The 18026-nt window shown below is 34.3% G+C and overlaps 1 protein-coding gene across 1 annotated transcript in view; it reads left to right on the forward strand.

The window, feature by feature from the left end:
- Positions 1–2008: 2008 nt before the first annotated feature.
- Positions 2009–18026, forward strand: part of LOC111045798 (serine/threonine-protein kinase VRK1-like) — a 53027-nt gene continuing 37009 nt past the window's right edge. The window contains exon 1 of the mRNA XM_039442077.1: positions 2009–2135. The gene's annotated coding sequence lies outside the window, so the exon portion shown is untranslated. The remainder of the gene's footprint in view (positions 2136–18026) is intronic.

An 18026-nucleotide genomic window follows, 5' to 3' on the forward strand; every position in this document is an offset into this window, starting at 1 on the left:
ATTAATAACTACCTTCAAAATTTGACAGCTGATGCCAGAACAGATTATTCATTATGGAAAGCAACAAAAAGAATTAAGCGGCCAATATTACAATCCCCTCCAATTAGAAAACCAGATGGTACTTGGGCAAGAAATAACAGAGAAAAGGCAGATTTATTTGCTAATCATCTAGAAGAAATCTTCCAGCCAAACAACATTCAATCTGAAATTGATCCTGAAGAAGATATAATGGATGATTTAGATACAGAGATTGATCCAGTTTCTATAAATGAGGTTCAAGAAGAAATAAAATATAATATGAATACCAAAAAAGCACCTGGGTTTGATCTGATTACAGGTGAAATCTTGAAGAAACTTCCAAGGAAAGGTATTGTCATGCTAACATACTTATTCAATGCATCACTCCGATTACAGCATTTTCCTACAATTTGGAAGGTGGCAGAAGTCATTATGTTGCAAAAGCCTGGGAAATGTCCTCAAGAAGCAAAATCATACCGCCCAATATCTCTTCTACCTGTAATTTCAAAGCTTTTTGAGAAATTGCTAATGAAGAGATTGACTCCCATCATAAGTAGCAGGAATCTGATACCAGCTTATCAATTTGGTTTCAGGCAGAAGCACTCAACCCTGGAGCAAGTACATAGAATCACCAATGTAATAGAGAAGTCATTAGAGAAAAAATCGATATGTTCAGCAATCTTCCTTGATGTGGCACAGGCATTTGACAAAGTGTGGCATGAAGGACTGATCATTAAACTTCATAAAATTCTCCCCACTCAACTTGTAAAACTTTTAAAATCATACATGAACAACAGATTATTCAGAGTAAAACAAGGTGACGACGTCTCCGAATTGAAGGAAATAAGGGCTGGAGTTCCACAGGGTAGTGTTCTTGGACCAGTTCTTTATGTGCTGTACACAAGCGATCTTCCTGAATTGGATGCAGTGACAATAGCTACTTTTGCTGATGATACTGCAATACTGGCAGAAGGGGAAACAGTACAAGAAGCAGCCACAAAACTACAGAATGCTAGCAACAGATTCAGTGACTGGACCAAAAAATGGAGAATTCGATTAAATGAGATGAAGTCTATTCATATCAATTTCACAAACAAAATTATCAATGACCCGATTCGAATAAATCTGAATGGGAATGTAGTACCACACAGCAACACAGCAAAATACCTTGGAATGACTCTTGACGCCAAGTTGAAATGGAAAGAGCATATCAAGATGAAAAGGAGTGAGCTAGGACTCAAATACAGTAAAATCTATTGGCTGTTGGGCCGTCAATCACAACTCTCATTGGACAACAAGTTATTGATTTACAAACAAATTCTAAAACCTGTCTGGACGTATGGAATTCAGCTTTGGGGCTGCTCTAGAACATCTAACATCAGTCAGATTCAAACATTCCAAAACAAAGTACTGCGGAACATGGTGAATGCGCCCTGGTACATAAGGAACAGCGATTTGCACCGAGATCTGCACATCCCCTATGTGACCTGTGAGATAAGACGATTGGCAGCCCATCATGAGTCACGTCTTCATCAACACGACAACACCAAAGTCATCCAACTACTAGACAACACTGAACTCACCAGGAGGTTGAAGAGAACAGAGCCCTTCGAGTTGGTGTAGTGCTAGTGGAGTGATTAAAGTATATTGAATAAAAGTGTAGTGAAATAATTTAAAGTAGTGAAATTATAGATTGGAACTGTAGGCTTCACTGGAAGACTTTAGCAATAAAAATTAATTTAGGATAAGAAATAACAGAACAAAATTAATGGTTAGTCCTAGTGACTAGTTTTAATAGAAATAACAACAAAAAAAAGTTAATTTTATTTTTTACATTAAAAAGTCGTAGGCTAGTTATCAAAATTTATATTTTCTTGTACTTTCTTTTTGAATCTAATAAATTTTTAATTGAAGCGTACGTACGTAGTTTTTCTCTGTGCTGTTGTACACACTGAGGCCGGTAAAATACTAAAATTCGGATTCAGTCTTTTGAGACCAAAACATGATAAAGTGTTTAATATTTTATTATATTGTGAATCAATTTTTATAATTTGTGTTATACTCCAAGTAGTATAAGATTTCAAATATTTCACTTATCAACCCTTCTTATTCAATCGGTAAGTTTTATATTCTACTACTTTGATCATCACATAGCCTACTATTTTCCTTGATAAGTTTTTTAAATTAATTTTTCTTTAAAATTATTTTTCATGAAGAAGTTCTTCTGTATTTGGAAATGTATTTGTTTATTTCGGTTATTCATTTATCAGCGACTTCATTATCATTAGACCTATATATCAATATTTATCCTACGATAATATTCATCAAATACCGTAGTCGTCGTTTGATAAGTTTTTTAAATTAATTTTTCTTTTAAATTATTTTCCATGAAGAAGTTCTTCCGTATTTGGAAATGTATTTGTTGATTTCGGTTATTCATTTATCAGCGACTTCATTATCATTAGACCTATATATCAATATTTATCCTACGATAATATGCATCAAATACCGTACGGTAGTCGTCGAGTCTGGATCTGGATGTCACCTATAAGCTTAAGTCGTCTTATCTTAAAACTCTGGTACCTAGAGATTCTAACTCTGCTGACCTTTTTGGGGATCCCCGAGGATTATTAGATTTTAATCCCCCCAAAACCAGGATTTTCAGGACGCAGTCTGCGGCCAAAGCCCCCCCCCCACAATGCTATGAGCACTGGGTTTTAAGGGTTTCTTACTCCCTTTTATTTTATAAATCGGACTTACCCTCTTTTATAATTCAGAGATGCTGAATCCAAATTTGAAATCAGAAAACTTTTATCTTTATTTTTAAGAAATTCAGACTTCTAGAAGAAGAGATGAGTCATAGAGGCCTACCATAGAAAAAACTGGAACTGGACGAGCCTCGTCATATGAAAGACACATACCTAGTAGGAGCGAAATAGAGTTTGTATTTTAGGAGTATAGGTAGGAGCGAATATGAGTGAGCTGTGATCTCACTCGCGCCGTGCGAAAGAACTAAACACTGGCTATAATTATCAACTTGTGCGATATTCGTGGAATGGTCTAGCCTATCTTGCAGTTTCATAAATTTCAGATTGAAGCAGAGAACTGAAAGTACAAACAATTCTATGAATCGAATTGATGGAATTCTTTCAATGCTTCTATATAAACTTATGTTCGTCACAACAAAATCATTGTTGTACACAAAACGTAATAAACGTAATGTACACAAATCATAATACACAAAACGGTAATGGAAGTATTGCCTTGTATTTATTGACTTGAATCACTGGAATTATGCGTCAGCGTTCTTGTTAACCAATTATTATTCATCAAAAGCTAACCAGTAGTTCTGTGAACAGTAGACACACACCAACAACAATCAAGTTGAATAAACTTGAAAATAAACTAATAACAAGTTGAACGTAAATGTATAAGTTCATCCTCAGGCTTGGACAATGCCAATCCAATCACCTGTTGTAATCTTGTAAACGAAATAAAAGCAGTGTTTAGTTATAATAACCGAAAGGTAATTTATCGTACAAAATAGGCGTACTTCTCTTCTCATATTATGCCTGAATATTTCAAGGATTTATTATTTATTTATTTAATTTTTTTAATAATATTTATTCCAATTAAAATGGGCTACTTGAATAATAATAATACCAGCGACCACATGATACAAAATCCCGCTTTGTAACCGGCGGGTATGGAATACCTCTCACAATAAAAGGGTCCGGGGCTCTACACCGGAAATTTTGAAAATATACCTCCAAATTGGTGCGATTTTACGCACTTCTCACATGTAAACTTAACATTCCATTCAAGTCCATTTGTGTTCTATTTCATTCTATTTCGATTTGAAAATATTACCTCCAATTTGGTGCGACTTGGGCAATTCCCACAAAAAAACTTAAAAAGTTCAAAAACTATGCAAGTTTTTTGTTTTCCGTCCTATTTCGATTTACTCTTGAAATTTCATAGGCCTATGTTTTTTTCATAAAATAATAAATAGAATGAAATATGCAATAGAATTCTATTAGTCATTCAATTGTTTCAAAGAATAGTAATGTTGTTGTTGATGAATTAAATAGAATGCTACAAGTTTGCTAACAATTAGCATCCAAAACAATCTTTGACAAATCTCAACATCATAGGCTTAGTTTTAAAAACTCAAATTTGGAAAGGTGATATAACCATTTCCTAAATATATTGTGGGATGTGTCTCCCCTATCCACGGTAGTAGTTTGCCCGTTGATCATATAATTGGGAAACATATGGGATTCTCTCTAGATAGAGCTACTGGAGCAAGTTTAAGGATATGAACTATTACTATATAAATGCCATCAAATTTTTCTACCATATGCATGAAACTGAATAATCAACTAAAGCAATATATAAGCTGTATTGAATCACTTCACTTGTATGGGCTAATTTATTCAAATTAATAAAAACAATATAAAAGCATGTAGTACCCTTTTTTATTTCAACTTGAAAATGGCCAAAGTAGGTCGAAATAGTCGTTGAAATGTTTTTAAATGTTTTAAATAAAAAGGGTACTACATGTTTCATATTTTTTTATTAAGCTATATTGAGTTTTTTTTTCAATGATAGATGATGAAAAGTAACAAAATTGACTTACGGTACTTTAAAGTGCTTATATCTAATTTTTTTAGGTATCGTAGTACCGACGCACTCGACCATACACTGTCTTCAATAGTTCATATTTTATTATAATTGTTATATCTCTCTCATGTTTCCAATTTCGCAGATGCCCCTCGAAGAAAGTATGTGAACTATGACAGAAATATAATTTATCTGAGGTTATTGTATAAGGTTATATTACAGGTATATCTATAGTAGGTAGGCTTATATTATTTAATACAAAATGGACCACATATGGTCTGTATCTGGGAATTGATTAACTGGTTTAAAGCAACATGAATTAAAATGATAGTATACAGTACTGTATACTCAAGTGTAACTTTATGAGATTTGTGTTTTTTCTACATGATAGAATATCTTGAGAGTTTCGCTTCTAATATACGTGGGGGCACTCCTTAATGAAAACTGTAGATCTGGATCTACTCAGGCATTTCCTTGGGCGGGCGTCATTCAAGCACTCCCACACGAATTTGTACATCTTGTTTGAACCAGGGAACAAAATTTCAAGCTTTTTGAGTCTATTGGGAAAACACCTATGTTAGGCGAAACTTTAGGCGAAATTTCTAACACAAACAAGAAACAAGCTGAAAATCTGTACGAAATTAGAACATTTACTGTTTATTTTCTCTCAATAAGCTGAGAGACCGCAGAAAAATGCTGAAAAAACTTCGATTCTGTTCGTATTTTTGGCATAATTTCAAAGTTCTTCCAAAACGACATTTCTACACCTTAGCTCAACTTTTTATATTATACTGAATTTGAACATTCTCTCTCAATTGGTTATATTTTAAAAAGCTGACAAAAACCTATAAATTTGAATTGATTGGAGAATCATTGAATCATCAATCTCCCACGGAAGCATTCAAAGTTGTGCAAAATAAGAGAACACTAGTAGTTAAGAAGTTTCTACTATAATGGTGTTTAGGGGAAATTATTAAAATAATAATAAACCTAGTGGGTCGTATCTCATATGAATATAATGCGTGTATGGTACTGTGTCTCTTTTATATTATTCACAAGAAAGTAGCTGGCAAGCATACTTCGCTCGTCTTATCCGTCTATAAAAGGTGTTGGGCGAATTCACACAGAAGCAGGCAGACGTATGCAGATAGACGAGAAAATTCAAACCTCTGCATGCAGAGGTCTGTGTGGGTTACAACATTCGAACACCTGGATACGGAATTTTCCTCCGTGTCTGTCTGCAGATGTGTGCAGCTGAGTGCGTTCGCCTGTCATCAGACACGAGTGAGGAGTGAGACAATCTGCATTGTTCATGCTTACTTTATGCTGCTATAGGCCTATCCATCAATAGGGACTTTCACGCTAGATTCAATTACTTGCTTATTTGAAGATTTCAAATGAAACTATAAATGCCAAAAAAACTGTAACTTTTCACACGATAGGAGACGTGCAACTTGAACACTGAACAGTGTTCACGTTTTTTTGTCGAAGTACATTGAGTTAAATCGTGTCTTTCACATGGTGACCCCGAGCCAGGGAACTCCTTTTGTCACGTCTTTTCCCCTCGAGGCAAGCAGAAATCGGCTTGGATCGAGATACTAGCGGACAAATTGCCGCTTTCACATGGTGATTCTACGTCTCTCCGGTCGCCACTTTTTCTCAAAAACTATCTTTCTTGAAAATGAAGATAGAAAGATTCTGATTTCGGATTTGGATTCAGCGACCCCAAATTATTTAAAATGTAAGTCCCGTTTTCGAAAATATCCGAAAACAAGGAAGTTATGGCTGTTTTTAATAAAGCTTTCTATTATCATATAATTATACGATAAAAACGAACAGGTACTGTACTATACAGTACGTATGTACTGTAGCTATTATAATACAACTTACACTGTATTCGTGTAGGAAATTTGGTGGGATATTTATCTTGATTTCTGAAAATACCCCGAAATAAGGGAGTAAGATAACTTTGAAAAACCAACGTTTTCCTGCCGATTGACAAAACAGATTAAAAATTATTGTAAGACATATTATGTCTTGAACTAAAAACGTGTAACAGATATCGAGATCAAGCTTCAAGCAATCAACACAACACATTCGACATTCAAGCAATCAAGCTTTTCATAAATTTATTTGTCTCCTCATGGCAGTAGGTTTGCGCCCAACGTTTCCACTTAAACAATTTCTGTGATAATTATTAAATTATGATAGAACACATTATCGTATTGATCTTCTAAATCCAGTTACATGCACATCGATTTCCGTAAAATTGATTTTTACCGTTCCTATGAACTCTACCAGGTTCAGCCCAACTTGTTAAATATCATTACCATGTTTGATTCAACAGAATTCATAAGAACGGCAAAAAATCGAACAACAAAAAAGCCGAAGTTTGTATCGACGGTATACGACATAGAAAGCAAAAGCTGGCGCTTGGTCCATAGTTCTACGACTGAGGATTCAGCTCAGCGACTAAAATCGACAAGCCATGATTATGTTATTCACTACTCATATAATAATAAAAAGTATAGAACTGCTTTTTACTATGATACATGGTTTTCATTCTTTTATAAAAATAAAACGAGATTCTGGTGTCAAAAGCATCAAAGTCGCCAGGCTGGTCTGGACTCTATTCATGACTTTCTCAGTATGCATTATCCACTCAGCAGTTCTAATACAAACACAGACATCATTTTCGTTTTAGTTGGAATGGAATGACATTTTTTATTCTTTCAGTTCCTATTATTACCATGGATCGATTCAGATCACCACAATATTTATACTGTATGTTCATAATAGATTTTTCTGATTATTGCAAAGAAATAATTATTGGTATATTTAACTATTTGAACGTGATAAATTAGATTGTTGAAATTCAGTGAAGTTTACTTGTCCTTTTCCTCGTATTTTATTCAGTGATGAGTAGAGATGATTCATGAGTTCATATTTGGATTAATCTTTTCAAAGTTTAATTTTTTTTGAACTTTTAGAAATTAAAAATGTTCATGTTTAAACTTTTTAGGTGTTTGAAAACTTCTTAAAACCTTTGCCTGTCTTTTCGTGAGGCAAGAGTATTGTTATCTTTGTACGTTTACTATACAATCATATGAAAATGGAAAGCTATATTAAAAACAGCTATAACTCCCTTGTTTTCGGGTATTTTTGAAAATGGGACTTACGCTTTAAAGAGTTTGGGGTCGCTGAATCCAAATCCGAAATCAGAAATCTTCTATCTATATTTTTAAGGAAGATCAGTGGCGGCTCGTGCAAATACTAATGGGGGGTTCACATTTAACATGAGCAACAAGATCTAGATCTTTAATAATTTGTTAAACCCCATGTTTCAAGTGAATTTTGTTCGTTTCATGTAGTAGAATGTAATTTTTTATTCCTAGAAGAGTACTAGGCCTATCATATTATTACGTAGGTAACAAAATATTCTAATGGGTTGTATTATATTAAGTACCTATATAATAATTTGGATTTTCGTTTAATAATAATAAGTATTTAGATATACTCAGGATTCTCAACCTAGAAGATGTACTCCCATACTCCCATTGAATAATTCATGTACAAATCATAAATTATACAGAAAACAGCATTAATTTTTCCTCGATGTAAGATAATTTCCAATCAAAGAAATAAGGATTAACATGCTTTTAGAGACTTTGTTAACACTCACCCTCCTTCTAGTTGGCATTTACAGAGCATTTTTTGAAAATAAAATCCATCCTCCTCTCCTTCCTTGCTGCGAAAACATCGATCACCTTCTCATTGAAGTTAATGATATTTGCTATCATTTCCTTCTCAATAGTCAGCATTGCTAATGCTGATAGCCTGTCCTGGTTCATTGTGGAGCGCAAAAACGTCTTGATTCGTTTTAGTGTAGAAAAACACCTCTCAGCTTCAGCTGTTGTCATTGGGATGGTTGAAATTATCAACAAAAGTTTATAGGTTTCGGAAAATGACGAAGTTAAGTTATTTTCAATGAAAAATTGTAGCAAACTGACAGCACCAAGCAAATTTCTGAAGTCTACTCTTCTAAAAATTATTTCAAGTTCTGTTTTTAGGCGATTTTTCTCAAGAAATGAGTAAACCTTAACAGTATCTTCAAGCAAGGTATCTGGGAAATCCTTATTGAAATGTTCAAATTTTTGTGAGTCCAATAAACAGATTGCTGAATAGAATGTTGTGAATGAGAACCGGGTTTTGATTTGAGTGGTGATGATGTCACAGGTTTCCTTGGCAGCCACTGTTCTACTGAGGTAGGTGTCCTCTTCGCGCCTTGAACGTTTGGGCACACTTCCTGCACAGTCTGCTACCACCTCCATCAAATCATTCATTTTAGTTCTTTCCTCTTCAACAGCTTTGATAAAATGTTCAACATTTGATTTGATTTTCATAGCATCTGTCTTAACTGTTTGTAGCTGATTATATAAAATGTCAACATGAGGCATTAGCCTGTGAAAAACCGAGAGCCAAAAAATGAATCTATTATCTTTGAGAAGACGAGCAATAGCACCTGCTTTTATAATACTAGAAGGTTGTTTTGATGTGGATTGAATCTCCTCCATACACTCGATTAGCTCTTCTCTATATTCAAAAACTGTATTCACAGTTCTACTTTTAAAATTCCACCTTTTGTTGCTGACGCCCTAGGTACACGTTTGCCGACTACTCTGTCTAAAACATCTATTCTTTGAGGAGAATTTGAAAAAAAATTAGTAATATCACTCAAATCTGAGAAAAAAATTCTTACATCTTGATTTTGACTCGCTGCTTGTGCTACAATTAAATTGAGTTGATGTGCATAGCAATGCACAAAAAAAGCATGCTTATAGGTTTGTTGCACAATTGTCTGCACACCAGCATGTTGTCCACTCATCACATTCGCACCATCATAACTTTGAGAAATGAGTTTTTCTGGAATTGTTATGACAGTATCCAAACTTGAAAAAATACATTTTGCAATCGATTGTGGATCATGACCCTCAGGATTATCGAACTTCCAAAATCTCTCTACTGGTTGACCATTTGATAAAATATACCGAAAAACTAAAACTAACTGAAATGCAGACGAAATGTCAGTTGTCTCATCTGCTATTAGAGAAACATATTGAGCATTTTTAATCTCCTGTTTGATATTTTCTTGGCACACAGAAAGCATGCAGTCCAGCAATTCATTTTGAATGTCTTTGGAGGTGCCTTTGAAAACTGTAGCACTATTTAAATGTTCTTTCAAAGCCGAATCAAGCTCTGCAGTAAAATTCACAAGGCCTTTGAAAATTCCCGTATTTAAAGCATTGTCGTCCTCTCGATGACCCCTAAGAGCTAACTCAAATGCACCACAAAATTTAATGCAGTCTATAAGTTTGGAAAGCACATACCTATTTTTGGTGACTTGCTCATTATGTTTTCTGATGCTCAAACGATAAGCACTATCAAGCTGTTGACGAACATCAATTTTACCAAGTAAATTGAAATCCAATGAAGCACTAATATGCGCATGTGAGTTTTCATGCTTTTTAATTTTTTGAGTCAAATGAGCTAAATCACACACACCGTTCTTAATCCATGCTGGATCGCCTTTTTCGCGAGCAAACAACAAGCACAGAAAACAATAAAGTTTGTTAGTTTCTTCACAACCACACAGCCAAGATGTCTTTTCATATTGTTGGTCTTTAAAATCTCTCTTGTATGTCCTGGATTTCGATGTAGAAGTCTGATGTATATCAATTGTCGGTGTAGGCCTACCACTTTCCTTAATCGATATTTTTTCCTCAATTGATAAATTAGAGAACACTACCTCTTTTAAATAGCTAACTGAAACCTTTCTTGAACCCTCCATTCTCACTTTTCAAAACACAAGAAAGAAGAAACAAGAATTAACCTCAAAATCGACAACACATGTAGCGCGAACGCGAAACTGCAAACAGTAAACAAAGTAGTAGCCAGTGCCAGCTAGAACAGTTCATAAGTGGAAACGGCTCTAGAAGGCAATGGCGCCAATGCAAAGCACACAATCACAGCTATGAGCTGCTTGGAAAGCAGCTCACCGTAAAGCTAATGTAAATAGTCTCCCACCCCCCACGGGGAGGGAATTGAACTCGCCCAGCTACCATTTGAACCCATACTAACGCTTGGAGCAGTGATCCTGCTTGCTGTAGCGCGTAATTCAAAAGGTTATCTCAATGCGTGTACCTTGCTTGGTACGCTCCTTATTGTTTTAATATTACAAGAAATTTGAGTATTACTATTACTTCAATCAATTTTCTATTGATTTGAACTTTAATTTATTGTAGCAATTTCATAGGGGGTTCACGTGCTCTTGTGCTCTCATGGACACGCCGCCACTGAGGAAGATAGACTTTGAGAAAAATTGATGAGTCATACATTGAGCAAGCATCGGCGTAGTTGTTAGATCTGTCAGCTTATTTGTAAGATCCCCATGTGAAAGCACAGGAGAGCTGCAAAATATGAAATATGATCTTCAGTAATATGATCTTCAGGAGTTAGGATTCTGCCGTGTGAAACTGGCCTAAGGCTACTTTCACACGATAGGAGACGTGCAACTTGAACACTGAACAGTGTTCACGTTTTTTTGTCGAAGTACATTGAGTTAAATCGTGTCTTTCACATGGTGACTCCTATCCAGGAACCTCGTTTTGTCACGTCTTTTCCCCTCGAGGCAAGCAGAGGCAAGATCTAACAACTACGTGCCAACGTTTGCTCAAAGTATGACTCATCACTTTTTCTCAAAGTCTAACTTCCTTAAAAATATAGATAGAAGATTTCTGATTTCGGATTTGGATTCAGCGACCCCAAATTCTTTAACGTGTAAGTCCCGTTTTCGAAAATATCCGAAAACAAGGAAGTAATGGCTGTTTTTAATAAAGCTTTCTATTATCATATAATTATACGGTAAGAACGAACAGGTACTGTACTATACAGTGCGTAAGTACTGTAGCTATTATAATACAACTTACACTGTATTCGTGTAGGAAATTTGGTAGGATATTTATCTTGATTTCTGAAAATACCCCAAAATAAGGGAGTAAGATAACTTTGAGAAACCAAAGTTTTCCTGCCGATTGAAGAAACATTAAAAATTAGTGTTAAAATGTGTAACAAATATCAGATCACTATTCAAGCTATCAAGCTTTTCATAAATTTATTTGTCTCCTCATGGCAGAAGGTTTGCGCCCAACATTTTCACTTAAACATTTCTATGATTAAATTGTGATAGAGAACATTATCGTATTGATCTTCTAAATCCAGTTACATGTACATTGATTTTCGTAAAATTGATTTTTTACTGTTCCTATGAATTCTAAGAATTCTATGAATTGTTTATACAAGTTCATCACAACTTCTTAAATAACATTATGTTTGACGGTATACGACATAAAAGGCAAATGCTCGCGCTTGGTCCATAGTTCTACAACTGAGGAATGAGGATTTAGGTCAGCAACTAAAATCGACAAGCCATGATTGTCAATCTTACTCATGATACAAAGCTTTTTACTATGATACATGGTTTTCATTCCATATCATTCTTTAATAAAAATAAAACAAGATTCCGGTTTCAAAAGCCTCAAAGTCGCCATGCTGGTCTGAGCTATTCATGACTTTTTTCAGTATGCATTATCAACTCAGCAGTTCTAATACACAGACATCACTACTTGGAATGCCATGACATTTTCTATTCTTTCAATTCCTATTATTACCATAGATCGATTCAGATCAGCACAATGTTTATACTGTATGTTCACAATAGATTTTTCTGATTGTAAAAAGAAATAGTCAATAATTGCTGGGAATTTAAAGTGATATTCAACGATTTGAACCTGATAAATTAGATTGTTGAATGACAATTGAAATTCAGTGAATTTTACTGTACAACATTCCTTCTCCTCCTATTTTATTGGGTAATGAGTGGAGATGATTTATGATTTCATATTTGGATTCATCTTTTCATAGTTCAATATTTTTTTGGAAAACTAGAACTTTTAAAAATTAAAAATGTTTATGTATAAACTTCTCAGGTGTTCAAAAACTTCTTAAAACCTTTGCCTGTCCCTTTGTGAGGCAGGAGTATTATTATCTTAGTATGTACTATATAATCATATGATAATGGAAAGCCTAATTAAAAACAGCTATAACTCCCTTGTTTTCGGGTATTTTTGAAAATGGGACTTACGCTTTAAAGAGTTTGGGGTCGCTGAATCCAAATCCGAAATCAGAAATCTTCTATCTATATTTTTAAGGAAGTTAGACTTTGAGGAAAAGTGATGAGTCATACTTTGAGCAAACGTCGGCGAAGTTGTTAGATCTGTCGGCTTATTCGTAAGATCCCCATGTGAAAGTACAGGAGAGCTGCAAAATATGAAATATGATCTTCCGTAATATGATATTCCAGGAGCGAGGTCTCTGCTGTGTGAAACTTGCCTAAGGGGGAGAGGTAGGGCGGCAAACTTTATTGGATAGCTCAGGGGCGTTAATCCAAATTTGTTCAAAATTTCCTTAGAATTGACATTTTTATCCTTATGCAGAGCTTAATTTCAAGTTAATCAGTCCAGTATTTCAGACATGATTATGCGTCAAACATAATTTTCCTATCCCATACCTGTATAAGCTAGTTCTTTACTTTATTATAGTATACAGATATAGATGATGGATAGATGCATGATTTATTGTATACAGATATAGATGATGGATAGATGAATGATTTATCAGTATCTTTGAATGACAATTAATCACTTTTGAACAGTCTAAGATATCGATGTGTGGTTTTCGCCATTCATTTTCTCTTGAAATTCTTTATTGTAAATGACCACCTTTTCCTATTTTAAAAAATGAAGTTGAATTCTAAATGGCGGTTCCAAGATGATGGACAAAAATATTGATGCGACAAAAAATTAGTTTTTTTATTCAAATAGGATCTCCAATCAGACCTATCATCAAATTTCCCTTAAAAATAAATATTTGGCTGTTTCCATACTTCCCATTAACTCTGTAAACAAGTTAGTGTATATATGGAAAAAGAGGATATATAAAAATAATAAAAGAAGAATGAGAAGATATAAAATAAAACTGTTGACAACACTATTTTATCTATGACCAAGCAAAGTTAGCAAAGTACAACAAACGAGTTGAAAACTTGACAAACTGAGAAACTTGTAATGAAATTTTGAAAAGTAGTTGAAAATAGGCCTATAACCAACCTCGGTGAATTAATAATCTATATGCAAAATTTCAAGTTAATCAGTTCAGTAGTTCAGACGTGATGATGCGTCATTCGTAAATTTCCTTTTCCCTAAAAAATATATGAACCGATTCTTTCTTTTATTGAATGAGCGAAGCAAATCCTATTTTTCATGTCAATCGGCGTTTGTCTGTTTGCTTGTACCGCAGTTACAGTCACAATTTATTATGGTCCGATTTGGATGAAATTTATTGGTATACAAGTACTTTGAAACATGGCGCAGAAACTTATATATTTATTTTTTTAATTAATCCCCGTTTCAAGAAGACGGCCCTTCATTCGAAAATTTTACCCTAAAAATCAACCTAAATTTTCAATACTTTATCGGATCAGGTTCAAATTGGGCTCATTCTTCTCAGCGGCTCATAGTGGTATTATTACATGTATCACATGTTCAAAAGTTTTGAATTTTTGGAATTCAAATTTTTTCCCAATCCAAGTTTCAGATTTTTTATCTTTCCTACTGTGCTTCCGAGCTCAAAAGTGTAGAGGATCTTCATTCTTCAGCGCTCCAAGGTTGTCGTATTTCATATATCATATGTTCAACATTTAAAAAAATCTAGAATTCGATAATTTTTTTGAAGTCCCAAATTAAATTTCAAGTTTCAGATTTTTTTATCTCTTCAACCGTGCATCCTACCCGAAAAGTCTAAGAAAATTTCATGTTGAAAATTTTTTTATAATTCAATAACTTTTTTCCACGTCCCAAATTTCAAGTTTCAGATTTTTTATCTATTCAACCGTGCATCCTAACTCAACAGTGTAAATAACTTGTATTTCTCAGCGTCCTCCACCGACCCTATTGCATATAATGTATCGTATATCATCATACTCTAAATCCAATTTGTATGTGTGTTTGTGTGTGAATAGGTGGGAGTGTGTGAGCAGTGATGTTAGTGAGTGTAGCGAGTTCTACTGTTCTCCGAACTACTATAGTTATTAAGTATAAAATATGACAATCTGTATATTATAGAAGACTAGCTTACCCGGCGAACTTCGTACCGCCAAAAAGTCAATTTATCTCATGTCACACTTGACTTTATCTGGTGAATCATGAAATTTATCTGACAATTAATATTTTCATTTACATCTCAATACGGACTTCCTATGTGCTTAGTCATGCTGCATTTATTATTCCGAAAACATATTCTTCTCAATCAATTGGTAGTAATATCTATCAGTAAAGTGTTGAATTGAAAAAAAGAAAGGTTAAATCAGTGTTTCAAAGATGAATTTATTGTTTTCATAGTTTTTGATTGTCAATATTTGGTTTATAATGGTTTAGGAAATATTTTCCAGTTTCTCAATGATAGGAGAGTGATAATTATTTGTATAGGTCTTCTAAGGAACGATTATCTACAGCTGGTACCAATCAGCTATACTAACTTCAACACCAAACTACCGTTTTAATACCAGTACACAATTTATCACAGGGTGACGTGTTCATTATACAGCTGGTAACTTTAGATGCTAAATCATATTATCACAATATGATCTTGAATTATGATCATCTTTCCGTTCTTCGGTAGCCGCTCGGCCGAAAATTTCGAAAACATAGGTCTGTAAAATGGATAAAAAAATGGTCTGTAAAATAAATAATTATTATTAGCACCCCCTATTAAAATTTCTGGTCAGAAACCATCCCCAATATTCACACAACATATTCCCAAACTTTCATGCCGATCTGACAAAGTTATCGAGTCTATAGGTAACAAACAAACATACAAACAAAGAAACAAACACACAAACAGACATTCATTTTTATATGTATAGATCACTCCAATATCTTGTCGAGACGCTCAAAATTGGTGATTTTTAAAAGAATTTTTCTATATTTGTGTTTTCTATATTTTCGCATCTTTTTCATTATTTCATGGACAGGCTTGCCTGTAATATTTTCTGAAGTTTGGAGTATGCTTATGGGTTTCCTGGGTTTTCAAGCACGATAGAACTTGACGAATTTCTTGACTTGATACCTATACAGGTCTAGCTTAGGTAATGATGGTGCTAAATTAAATGTTTTCTTTTCTCGAGTTCTCCATTGAGTTTTTATTTTTTTCATCTAACTTTCTCAAATGAATTGAAACTTGATAGGGTTGAATATGAATGTTTTCTATCTCAAATTTCAAATAAACCGACTGGAATACGATAATTCTCATATATTAAGTAAGTCTCTATAATGTGGGAATTCTGATGAGAACAACGATTTTTTCAATCCTGCGCTCAATATTTTAGATCAACCGGTAATTGAATCCAGCCTGACAGTAGTCTCTTTTGACTTTTTGACGGGAGGAAGGAACAAATAATAAATGCAAGCGAGTGAAACGAGCCTGCTGGTCTCATTTTTGGATGAGCCAGCTGGGGGTCCTGGGGGCGGAGCCTGCCAGTAAATATCAATATAATATTGCCAATGATATTTTCATTGCTGCGGCATATTGCAAATCATTCGAATAAGTTCAATAGTTCTCAACAGATTCATCAAACAATATTGTAGACAACAAAATTTTTGTTTGAGGCCATTTTATATGCATTTTGGATCTTGGTTTTGAGGGCCTCTTTTTTGGTCTCATGGAGGGGGGGTAATAACCTGGAAACCCCCCTCCCCCTCCTTCTCTACGCCACTGGGCCCATGGTCATCCAAGAGTTTCGTGAAAATCTAGGATCTAGGACTAAAGCCACTTTCCCTAAGGCGGTCTAAAAGTACAGTTGAAACTATTTATGTACACCATAAATTACGATTTATATTAATGTGACAGGGATTTTATTTAAGGAATCTTCAACCTCCATTTTCATTCACCAAAAGATTATAACTATTTTCTCTGTCTCGAATAACCTACTGTTCATCAAGAAGTCCCTTTATAATAATAAATAATGCCGACAGATTGTAATAAAGTCGACAGATTTATTATATTTTCCACTATTTCACAGTTCAAGCAAATTATCAAAGGCAAATTCAAGAGAACCAAGCTTGTAGAGAAGAGATTTGTCCGCAATACAAATACAAGTTTAAATACAAATACAAATTAAATTTTGGCAATAAAGAATTGAATTGAATTTCTATTCAGATCCGGGGTTTTCAAAATCCAGTAAACATTTTTTCTATACACATGGCACATGGTACAAAAGAGAAAGCATACTTCAGCCGCCTCATGCTTCAGTGACAGTAAAAAAACAAATAAATTATATTACACATCCTCTCTGCAGAATTGACAGCGATCAGCGATTCACAGCCGAGCAACGTGAATTTGCACTCAGCAATTCCTAGTTTTCCTATGTTTTAATGTGTTATATGTTTTTAATTTTCCTATGTTTTTATTCCTAGTTTTAATGTGCGACTCCTAGAAGTAGGCCTACCGCATATTATTGCAAAAACTCGCTTGTTTCAATTAGCTCGTATCTTCTATTTTTATAAAAGTCTGAAAAATTGAGAAATTCAAAAAAACTACTAAGTACAAATTATAATAATAATAAAATATTTTATTCGCCAAAATAGCATTATACAGATTTACAATAATTAAATCAAATATTGTTATTCCACAATGTCATGAATGACTTATGATATAAAATATCATAACATATCAACTTCATAAGCCTACTTAGCTATGAATTATTATTATTTGACTTTTGACGTCACATCTTTATTGACTTTGGTGTCAAGATGGACTCCGATGAAGAAGATTAATCACTTATTAAATACGGTACAATAGCACCAGCATCGTTCATAAGACTTTTACTCTTTTTAAAACACTGAAAATTGTCCTATCGACATGACAATTTGATGGTTTGCAGAAAACAGAACTTTCAGCGCTGAATTTGAATTTTCCGTTATCTGTGTAGTGCAAACAGTTTTTAATTCTTGTAGGATTCCGGGTGATGCGAGTGACACCTGCTGAGATGTACTGAATGACTTATTCGCGGAAACGATAATCACATCAATTATAACAATTGACCAATATTATTATAGTGGCCGTGGCCGTGGCCGTAGTCGTAGCTGTAGTCGAGTGGATCAGATTTATGACTGGCTTTATGATTCAGAAGCCCAGGTTCAAATCCCGGCCCGGGCAAGATATTTATCTCGGGCCACACCCGTGTTTCGGATGGACACGTTAAGCCATCGGTC

The sequence above is a fragment of the Nilaparvata lugens genome, chromosome X (assembly GCF_014356525.2).
Source record: "Nilaparvata lugens isolate BPH chromosome X, ASM1435652v1, whole genome shotgun sequence".
NCBI classification, from domain to species: domain Eukaryota; kingdom Metazoa; phylum Arthropoda; class Insecta; order Hemiptera; family Delphacidae; genus Nilaparvata; species Nilaparvata lugens.